Source organism: Panthera uncia, chromosome X (assembly GCF_023721935.1).
Source record: "Panthera uncia isolate 11264 chromosome X, Puncia_PCG_1.0, whole genome shotgun sequence".
NCBI lineage: Eukaryota > Metazoa > Chordata > Mammalia > Carnivora > Felidae > Panthera > Panthera uncia.
This window is the reverse complement of record NC_064817.1, coordinates 43,319,502-43,326,676: the sequence shown is the minus strand read 5'-3', so window position 1 is coordinate 43,326,676 and position 7,175 is coordinate 43,319,502. Positions and strand designations below refer to the sequence as shown.

Sequence of the window (7,175 nt, the reverse complement as noted above, 5' to 3'; positions counted from 1 at the left end):
CCCTCTCCCAGGGGCAGGACTCACTATGGAGTATTGTGGCCCCTGTCTGGGCTATTTGCATACTGCCAGGCTTGTGGTGCTGCTTTGATGGGATCTGATGTATTAGCAGGGGTGGATCTGCAAGGTGCACAGGGGCGGGAAGGGCAGGGTTACCTCACTTTCCTGTCTGTGGTCCCCTATGGGAGGGGCCCTGCAGCACCAGGAGGGAGGCAGACCCTTCGGAGGGATGGATCCCTGGAAGCACAGCTTTGGGTGTTTGTGCAGTGCAAGCAAATTCAGTGATGGGAACTGGTTCCCTTTGGGATTTTGGCTGGGTGATGGGAGAGGGAGATGGTGCTGGCCAGGACCTTTGTTCCCTGTTTCCAAGCTGAACTCTGTCTTCCAGGACTCAACACCTCTCCCTCCCAGTGTCCTCTCGCCCTCCTTCTCTATGAGCAGAGCTGTTGACTTATAACATTCCAGATGTTAAATCCCGCTGGCTGTCAGAATTCACGCAGTCTTGTCCCTCCACTTTTGCAAGTCAGACTTGGGGGCTCTGCCTTGCTGGGTGGGCTGCCCCTCCACCACCCTAGCTCCCTTCTGCCAGCCCATGTAGTGCATACTGCCTCTCCACCCTTCCTACCCTCTTCTGTGGGCCTCTTGTCTATGCTTGGCTCTGGAGAGTCTGTTCTGCTAATCTTATGGCAGTTTTCTGGTTATTTAGGCAGATGTGGGTGGAATCCAAGTGATCAGCAGGACACGGTGGTGAGCCCAGTGTCCTCCTATGCCGCCATCTTCTCTCTAAACACATTTTGTTAAGAATTTTTATCATGAACAGATGTGCTTTGTCAAATGCTTTTTCTGCATTTATTGAAATAATCAGATGGTTTTATCTTTTCTCTTTTTAATGTGATCTATCTTCTTAATTGATTTGTAAATCTTGAAACACACTTGCACCCTTGAAACATCTTGCATCCCTGAAATAAATCTCATTTAATTGTGGTGAATGATTTTTAAAAATGTATTGTTGGATTTTGTTTGCTACTATTTTGTTGAGGATTTTTGCATCTATGTTTATCAGACATATTGGTCTTTAGTTTTCTTTCTTTCTTTCTTTCTTTCTTTCTTTCTTTTTGTAGTGTCTTTATCTGGTTTTGGTATCAGCATAATGTGGCCTCATAGAATGAATATAGATTACTTCTTTTATTTTCTGTTTTTTTTTTTTGGAATAGTTTGAGAATAAGTATTAACTCTTCATTTTTTAAAGTTTCTATTTAAATTACAGTTATTTAATATACAGTGTAATATTAGTTACAGGTACACAATACATTGATTCAACACTTCCATACATGTTTGGTAGAATTCACCTATGAAGCCATCTGGTCCTGGACTTTTGTGTGCTGGGAATTTTTTGATAAGTGACTCAACTTCATTGCTAAGAATTGTTTTTTTTAAATTTTCTATTTCTTCCTGATTCAGTTGTGGAGGTTATATGTTTCTAGGAATTTATCCATTTCTTCTAAGTTGTTCAATTTATTGGCATATAGTTTTTCACAATAGTCTTTTATATTCTTTGTATTTTTTGGTGTTGGTTGTTTTTTCTCCTCTTTCATATCTGATTTTATTTATTTATTTATTTGAGTCCCCCTACTTCTCCTCTCTCATTTTTTTGATGAGTCTGGCTAAAAGTCTATCAATTTTGTTTATTTTTTTTCAAATAAAAGTTGCCTTTTAGTTTTGTTAATTGTTTTCTTCACTGTGCAGAAGATTTTTATTTTGATGAAGTCCCAAAAGTTCACTTTTGCTTTTGTTTTCTTGCCTTAGGAGACATAATTAGTAAGATGTTGCTCTGGGAGTGTCTGGGTGGCTCAGTTGATTAAGGGTCTGGCTTCAGCTCAGGTTATGATCTTGCAGTTCATGAGTTTGAACCCCGCATTGGTCTCTGTGCTAACAGCTCAGAGCCTGGACCCTGTTTCAGATTCTGTCTCCCTCTCTCTCTGCCCCTCCTCTGCTCATGCTCTGTCCCTCCCTGTCATAAAAATAAATAAACATTAAAAAAAAGAAGCTGCTCTGGCCAATGTCAAAGGGGTTACTGCCTACATTCTCCTCTAAGATTTTAAGGGTTTCATGCCTCAGATTTAAGTCTTTCATCCATTTTGAATTTATTTTGTGTATGGTGTAAGAAAATGATCCAGTTTTATTCTTTTGTATGTTGCTGTCTATTTTTCCCTACACCATTTCTTACAATATGGTATTGGCACAAAAATAGACACACAGATCAAGAGAGCAGGATAGGAAACCCAGAAATGAACCCATAACTATATGGTCAATTAATCTTCAACAAGGCAGAAAAAAATAACCAATGGGAAAAAGACAGAATGAGAAATTATTTTAGGGATTAACATACCTTTTAATATGTTTTTAAATATTTTTAAGGTTTGAAGTCTTTAAAGTTTGTAATTCCTAGTAAGAAAACTATATGAATGAATAACCTAATGGCAAACCACTGTAAAATGTTTCAGTTGCACGTGGGGCAGAGATTATCTTCACAGCACCCCAGATTTCTCTGTGAGAAGCTCAGAGGTACACTAGTTTGTATTATTGCAATATCCATTAAGTGATCTAAGTTGCTTTTCCTTTAGCAAGGGCTTTATTTTTCAGGCCATTATTCTTGACTTCCAAATTTGGCTGACAATTTATTGACGAAATTCACAACCTTTGGGTTGCTCTGATATTTTGACATATTTGCCGGGTTCTAGGCCACATCCTAGAAGGACACCATAACTTCTGGATCCTGTATAACTGCAAGAACCTCTGGATCACTAAGAATTTCATTGAGCCCAGGCATTCTTGTCATTCCAGGCATTCCTCTAGAAAAATTATCAGGCATTCCCCCAGGAAAGCCACTTGAGAAAGAACCCTATGGAGCTCTTGATTATTCTCTGGTTTCTCCCTCCCTCTGGGCTCTCTTATGTTCTTCCCAAGCCTTCTTAATGCTTTCTATTTTTGATCTCCCTCTCTTCACATTTTCGCTCATACTTCCTCTGATGTTCAGCAATTTTCTGGGTCCTTGGTTGAATTTTTTCAGCATCACACCAGCATCCTCATCATAATCCAGTTTACAAGCAAGGGCAAAATCGGTGCTTCTTCTTCTGAATGGCCCAGAAGTCTGTGTGCTTTCTGCCACAGACTTATGAGCATGAACTGAATCAGGATTTATTTCAATAGTTCTGTTACAGCCTTGGATGGCAGCATTTGGCTTCTGTAATTTGAGGAAGACACTGTCTCATTTGGCATGCAGAATGGCCAAGTGAGAATTCAGCTTGATGGCATCTATGAACAAGTCAATGGCTTTATATAGTTCACCATCATTTAGGGCATTGATAGCTGTAACTTTTTTTTTTTTTTTATCATTTGCCTGATCCATCATTTCCTCATTTGTCTCTACATTTTCATCTTCCATTTCCTCAGGGGCATCAGTATCTGGTTCAATCACGACTTCATTGTCAATTTCTATATCACTTTCTTAATTTGGTTCGTTTCTCTTTATGTTTTCCTCTGTCTTCTGATTTACTTTTATGAGTAGCAGGTGGTATTTTACCTCCCATGCTCTCCACCCATTACCCCAGGAAGCACACTTCCTTGGTGTGCAGGATGCTTGGATCCTACTTACACAGTTGCATGAAGGCCCAAAGGTCACTCACATTGTAGGGGTCCATGGTCCAGAGGCTGTGGCAGATGGCAGGTACAGCTAAGGTTGCAACCTGATTACAGGCATGATTACTAGCTCAGCATGACTGTGTGGAAGGGCCAGAATGAGAATTTTTTAAAAAATCTTACAATTGCACCCAAAAGAATAAAATACTTAGAAATAAATATAACCAAGTAAGTGAAAGACCTATACTCTGAAAAGCATAAAACACTTATGAATGAAATCGAAGATGGTACAAATGAAAAGACATTCTCTGTTCATTAAGTGGAAAAATTAATATTGTCAAATGTCCATATTACTCATAGCAATCTATAAATTCAATGCACTTTCTATCAAAATGCAAACAGTATTTTTCTCAAAACTGGAGCAAATAATACCGAAATTTTTATGAAATTAGAAAAGACCTCGAATAGCCAAAGCAATTATGAGAAAGAAGAACAAAGCCAGAGGTATCACAATTCCAGATTTAAAGATATACTACAAAGCTGTAGTAATCAAAACAGTATGGTACTTGTACAAAAATAGACATATAGATCAACGGAACAGTATAACAAAAAGCTCAGAAATAAACCCATATTTACGTGGTCAATTATTCCATGACAAAGATGTCAAGAATAAACCTAGTAGTGGAAGTTCTTTCTGCTGTTTTAATCATTATACCTTACATGCCACAAATTAGATAAATAGAAGAAATAGATTAAGTCTTAGAAATGCATAACTGACCAAAATGAATCATGAGGAAATAGGAAATATTAACAGATCATTGATAAGTAAGGAGATTGAATCAGTAATTAAAAACCTCCCAACATAAAAAAGCCAGGATTAAATGATTTTACTGGTGAATTCAACTAAACATTTAAAGAATTAATACCAATATTTCTCAAACTTTTCTAAAAAAATTGAATTGGAGAGAACACTCCCAAACTCATTTTACAAGGCCAGCATTACCCTAATACCAGAGCCAGATCAAAACATAAGAAAAGAAAACTACAGACCAACATCCCTGATGAATACAGATGTCAAAATTCTAAAAAAAAAAATAGTAGCAAACTGAATTTAACATTATATTAAAATTATCATACACTATGATCAACTGTAATTTATCCTTGGAATACAGAAAAGACATTAGACACAATACAACATCTTTTCATAATAAAAACCCTCAACAGAGGTACCTGGGGTGGCTCAGTCTGTTAAGCCCTTGACTCTTGATTCTGATTCAGGTCATGATCTCACAGTCATGAGATAGAGCCCAGCATCAGGCTCTGCACTGACAGCATGGAGCCTGCTTGGGATTCCTTCTTTCTCCTTCTTTCTGCTTCCCCACCCCCCCACACTCTCTCTCTCTCTCTCTCTCTCTCTCTCTCTCTCTTTCAAAATAAATAAACATTAAAAAAATAAAATAAAATGAAAACCCTCAACAAAGTGAGTATAAAGGGAAGATATCTCAATATAACAAAGGTCACATATAAAAAACCCACATCTAACATCATACTTAATGGTGAAATGTTGAAGGTTTTCCCTCTAAGATCAGGAACAAGACAGGGTGCCTACTCTTAGCATTCTTACCCAACCTAGGACTGGAAGTCCTGGCTGGATCAATTTGACAAGAAAAATAAATAAAGGTCATCCAAATCAGAAAGGAAGAAGTAGCGTTGTCCTTATTTGCATATGGTTTGATCTAATATATGGAAAATCCTAAAGACTTAGGTAAAAAAGTGTTGAAACTAATCAGCAAATTCAGCAGTTTTAAGATATAAAATCATAATACAGAGACAAGTTGTGTTTCTGTACACCAACAACGAAATATTTGAAAAAGAAAGAATGATTTCATTTATAATAGCATTAAAATAATAAAATATTTAAAAATAAATTTAACCTAGGAAGTGAAAAGATCTGCACATTGGAAACAACAAGACTGTTGAAAGAAATTGAAGGTGACACAAACAAATGGAAAGATTTGTCATGTTCATGAATCAGAAAAATGAATATTGTTAAAATGTCCATACAACCCAATGTAATCTATAGATTGCAATCCCTTTCGAAATTCCAATGACATTTTTGGTATAAACTAAATATAAACCACAAAAAGAACTGGAGAGGATAAGCACATGCAGACTAAACAACATGATACTAAACAAAAAATGGGTCAATGAAACAATCGAAGGAGAAATTAAAAAATACATGGAGACAAATGAAAATGAAAACCAAAGGTCCCAAATCTTTGGGACACAGAAAAAGTAGTTCTAAAAGGGAAATCTTTAGTGATGCAGGCCTACCTCAAGAAAAACAAAAGAATCAATGAATGAATAAGTCATGGGAATAAAAGGTACAGCATAGAGAATATAGTCAATGGTATTGTTATAGCATTGTGTGGTGACAGATGGTAGCTAAGTGGTGAACTTATCATAATTTATAAACTTGTTGAATCACTATGCTGTACACCTGAAACTAATATAACATTGTGTGTCAACTATTCTCAAATAAAAAAACAAATTAATTGGGCTCTTTCAGGAGAGGATAGAGGGTAACACTCTATGATATATCCACCATCTGCAGCTACTGACAGGATTCACAATTTAACAATGCAAATAGCCTCTGCATCAGAAATATACAGCCTACTGGAAGCTCAATTTTACATGGTTACATCAGAGAACCAGTCTTTCTCCTTTGGCAGTGACTTAGACAGTTGAGGCAGCATCTGTATCTGTGATATTTTCTTCATTTGTGGGATCACAGAGGGGTTTCTTAAATCTGCAACAGTCCCGGAGTCTCAGTCCTGTTCATGGATTCTGTGCCTGATTTCGGTTCAGGACGGCTCCTACTGAGGCTATAAGAGCCCAAAGCAGGGACATCAGGTTTCAGCATAGAGTCAGGTCAGGGAATTAGGATCTGTGAATATAGGGTTCCAAAGAAGCCAGGGTATTTTCTTTGGTAGCAGCAAGGCAAGAAGCTTCAAAAATAGACAGCCCTACTTCAAATTCAAGTAATAAGCAAGGCTGTTGTAGAACCCATTTATCTTTTCGGTCATAGAATCCAATTGACCCACTTAAAAAATGTGGCTGGCATCTGGCTGGCAAATCATCAGCATCTATGATTCAGATATCTGATTTCTCAAGAACTCATTAGCAATTAAAAACTGCCTTTGAAAAATCCCCAAATTGTATCTTCCTGGGACTTGTCCTTCCTCTTCTTATCTCCCTTTTTCCAGAGGCCATAATAAAACAAAAATAAAACAAAAACACATTAGTTATGATTACTTATTTCCTTTCAGGCTGATAAAGCCTACTCTTGACCTTCCCTTAGGCATGTCTCCCTAAGGGAATTAGGGAGACATGTTGGATTAATTGAATTTTTAAAAAATGGACTGATATTCTGAGTCTACTTCAGTCACCTTTCTCCTGCTTCACACACTTTAGTAAACCAGTGTAATTATTCAGCGCAGCTGCCCCCAAGAAGTGACTGATATTTTTAAAAAAAAAAA

General features: G+C 37.3%; 1 pseudogene; it reads right to left on the bottom strand.

The window, feature by feature from the left end:
- Positions 1 to 2,644: 2,644 nt before the first annotated feature.
- On the bottom strand, positions 2,645 to 3,786 carry LOC125931299 (hsc70-interacting protein-like; annotated as a pseudogene).
- Between the last annotated feature and the right edge of the window lie 3,389 nt (positions 3,787 to 7,175).